Here is a 4,265-nt window from a genome sequence, read left to right as displayed (position 1 = left end):
GGAGGGGGCGGAGGCAGCGGAGGGCGGGCCGGGCTCTGGCCCCGGGGGCGTGCTGGGAGGAAGGAAGGGCCCAGCGTGCAGGTGACTCCGTCCGGCCGCTGCGCGGGAGTGCGGGGTGGGGGCAGCGGGGTGTGGCACCCTCGTCGCCCAGCAACGGTTCCCCCGACCCAGTCGCCAGGCGCCAGATGGGAGCGATGGGTCCATTAGGGCTCTGCCCCTCGATTGGGTGACGACGCGGGCAAAGCACCCAATACTACCAACTCAGCGTGTCCCACTCGCCCAGCCTGGCTCATTACCTATGTAATGGACTTTCGTCCTTAACCACAGACCCGACAAGGGGGTGTCCTTGCCTCCATTTTACTAATGAGAAAATGAAGACTCAGAGAGGTGAGCCAGCTTGCTCAAGATCACACAGGAAGAAGAGGCGGGGGTTCTTAACAAGTAAGAGTGGGCGCTAGTGGTAAAGAACCCGCTTGCCAATGCAGGAGACACAAGAGACTCGGGTTCCATCCCTGGGTTGGGACGATCCCCTGGAGGAGGGCATGGCAACCCACTCCAGTATTCTTGCCTGGAGAATTCCGTAGAGGAGCCTGAAAGGTTACAGTCCATAGCGTCACAAAGAGCCAAGCAACTTAGCACAATCTAAGCGCAAAGTGAGTTCTGGAATCATAGGGCCTTCCCATTTAAATGCCCCCTCCTCACAGGGAGTCTTTCTCTGTTTAAGAACCTCATTTTGTGTTCTTGGGTGTGGACTGTTTCTCTTTCCCAAAGCACTTGGTGGTTTTTAAGAGGTTCTTTGCCTGCAGGAGCTCCTCTAAGCCTACAGCTGAGGAGGGACTGTGATGGAATTTGTTGCTAAGTGCATGGAATGGCTTATGGAGCATTGTGACTCAAGCCCTGTGTTACCTTAAGCAAAGTATTTAACCTCTCTGTGCCTCAGCTTCACCTTCTGTAAAATGAGATGATGCTATCATCTCACAGGCTGCTGTAAGGATTAAGTGTTTATTTAAATAAAGCACCTAGAACACTCCCTTTATCCCTAGTTAGTTCTCCTTAGGTAAGACATAGGGTGATTGGAATAATTACCATCTCAGTGATTCTGCCATCTCACTTTGGGGTTCAGAAATTATTTCTGTCATGATTATAATTACTATCCCCATTTCACAAATTAAAGAAGTGGAGGCCCAGGGAGCTGAAGTTCTCCCAGCATTTCCCACTGGAATTCTCTCCACCCTGAGAAATGAGACCACGGATAAGTCCTCCTAGACACTGGCCTTCTGGCATTGCTGAGCAGTGGTCTCATCCTACCCCTATACCTCACTCAGGCATTTATTTGGTCCTTGGGAGAGTGAGTGAACGGACAGAAGACCTCAGCTACCACCCTTGCCCAGTGGCATGGGCACTGGGCACCTGACAGCACCAGCCTCCTTGCTGGTTTCCAGGCCCCCGGGACTCTCTTCCAGTACCCTCAACACAGTGATTAGAACACTCCCCTGCCCAGAGTTCTTCAACACTTCTCCACTGCTGAGAGGTACATTCTTGTGCCAGCAGTCAGTGCTCATTATCATATGGCCCCTGCCTGCTGTCCTTCATCATTAGACACACACACGTTTCACGTGCTAGGGCTGCACAAGCACCAGGACGTCCCAGAATAAGCCAGGTCCCCTGTGCCTCCCTAATGGCACATGTTGTTCTGTGCTGTGTCTGGAACACTTCCCTTCCTGTCCTCTTATGCCCCAACACACACACACTCACTCTCTCCCTCCCCTCCCTCCAAATGTTTGTTTGCCTGGAAAATTCCTCCTCACCCTTCAAGTCTCAGTCCAAAGGAAGCCAGAGTGCCCCCAGCACAGACAGAATCTCCGTGTCCAGAGCTCCCTGCATCTGTATACTCTACAACTCAAGTGATGACCACACTGTGTCCTGACCAGTTCTATGTCAGTGTCCTTACAAACTGTGAGCTCCCTGTGGGCAGGAAGAGTGGTTTTCGTCTATATCATGTAAAGCCCAGGGCCTCAGCCCATATCAGGTTTTTCACAAATGTTGGTCCAGTGAGTGAATGCACAAGTGAACCAATGACTGCCTTACTGCAACTTGCCCTGGTAAGAGGGATGGTACAGCTTTAGGGACCCAGGAGTGACTTCTTAAACAGAGCTTTGGGGTTATCCAGTTTCAGACCATTCTTCTATTGAGGATAACAATATGAGGCTCAGAGAAGGGAGACAATGGCCTAAAGCCACACCAGTTAGGAGCAGAGACAGAACTCAAGCCTTAGGTTTCCTGGCTCTTGACCTTGGACTAATTTCACTATCCAGCCTGAGAGATGTTTAATGCTGCTCTGAGTAACTGTCTGGGTGGTTCCACTAGCAGTTCTGTCTCTCAGCTCCTGATTTTCCTCACCCCTGGATGAGAGAAGAGCTGCCAGTTTGTTGAGCCTCAATTGCCGTATCTGTCCAATGGGGAAAATCTGCGGAGCCTCTCGGGGCTGCAAGGACTCTGCAAGGAGACAGGATGCCTGGAGGTGGTAGGGACAGGGTGGGCTCTGAGGTTGGCTAGAGCAGGCTTCAAATCCTAGCTCTCCCCTATGTGTGACCTAGAACGAGTGAGTTTCATTCCTTCATCTATGAAATGGACAATGTGAACCATACCTGTTACACCCAAGGGCGAGGATTCAATGCAATCAGGTGTACCACTCACTGAACACAGAGCTGAGCACATAGTAGGTGCACGATAAATGCTGGTTATCATCACCAGCAGCAGCATCCCAGAGTCCATTTCCACATTTCTCTTCTCCTGCTCTCCCACCAAGGACTTACCTGCTCCCTCCTGCTGGACTACTCTGTGTTAGTGACCTTTAGTTGGGCTGATAAGGTAATTCCCACCCCTTAAAGATACCACCCTGCCTAGATAACCATGTTTGCTTGGTTATCCTTGTGCCTTAACCCCCATAGAGCAGCAGAGAGGAAATGAAGAAGTGGATGGGGGACTTCCCCAGTGGTCCAGTAGTTATGACTCCATACTTCCCCTGCAGGGAGCAGAGGTTTGATCCCTGGTTGGGGAACTAAGATCCCACATGCCATGTGGCAAAAAAATAAACAAAAATAAATAAACTGAGCCAAGATATATCTTTTTTAAATACTAAAAAGAAAAGAAGAAGCAGATGGGAAAGTTAGTGTTTGGACACTGCCCCCTACCACACCCCCTCACACCTCTGTACATCCTGATGTCTCTGAGCCAGTCCTCCCCACAGCCCTGATCATCGGCATATATATATTGTTTTCCCATTAGACAGATGTGGCAACTGAGGCTTGGTGAGTTTGGCTGCAGCCATGCTCTCATCAAGAAATGAGGAAAATCAGCAAGCGGCTGGTTCCTCTAAACCCTAGCCATGCACCCTTGGGCAAGTCCACCTCACCTCCCTGAGTTTACACTGTGTCTAATTACAGCATCTAGTGTGCCCAGCTTCGGAGAAGGCAATGGCACCCCACTCCAGCACTCCTGCCTGGAAAATCCCATGGACGGAGGAGCCTGGTAGGCTGCAGTCCATGGGGTCGCTAAGTCGGACACGACTGAGCAACTTCACTTTCACTTTTCACTTTCATGCATTGGAGAAGGAAATGGCAACCCACTCCAGTGTTCTTGCCTGGAGAATCCCAGGGACAGGGGAGCCTGGTGGGCTGCCGTCTATGGGGTCGCACAGAGTCAGACACGACTGAAGCGACTTAGCAGCAGCAGCAGCAATGTGCCCAGCTTAGAGCTAGACCCCCAGCTTATCAGAGTACAAGAACCAGCCTGTCACTGAGAGAAGAGAGCCCACAAGCCAGCCTGTGGCCCCTGGAGGTGGCCAGGCCTGCTCCCTCCACCGTGATGCAGGGGCCAGAGAGAGCAAATCTCAGCTGCCTCCCCTCCCCTCTCCTCGCTCTTGAGGAAACCCCAAACCAGAGGCCTGAGTGTTTACAGCCCTCTCTGGATAGAGGATGGGTTACGTAATGCCAGATGTTTGTGCAACTGGCTCAGGCCCAGGTCTGAGACACACTTTGCAATCCCAGAGCCCCTCGCAGGCCCTCTCTCCCTCTCCCCCTCCCCCACTCCCAGCCTGGCTGCCCTTGGCCTATATGCTGATTGGGAGCTTCAGCTGTGTGGATTATTCCATCACCCTTCACCCTGCAAGCTGAAAGCGGCCCCAGCCCAGTCCTGCAGGTGGGACAGGCCCCTCACCGCAGAGACCAAGGGAGCTCAGGGCTCTGCTTCCAGCTCTCCTTTCT

At 52.2% G+C, this 4,265-nt stretch overlaps 1 protein-coding gene across 1 annotated transcript in view; it reads right to left on the bottom strand.

The window, feature by feature from the left end:
• TRIOBP (TRIO and F-actin binding protein) overlaps positions 1-4,265 on the bottom strand; it is a 57,087-nt gene that overhangs the window by 24,972 nt on the left and 27,850 nt on the right. The window lies entirely within an intron of this gene.

Source organism: Bison bison, unplaced genomic scaffold, assembly GCF_000754665.1.
Source record: "Bison bison bison isolate TAMUID 2011002044 unplaced genomic scaffold, Bison_UMD1.0 scf7180017864213, whole genome shotgun sequence".
Classification (NCBI taxonomy): Eukaryota; Metazoa; Chordata; class Mammalia; order Artiodactyla; family Bovidae; genus Bison; species Bison bison.
This window is presented reverse-complemented; position numbering and strand designations above follow the sequence as displayed.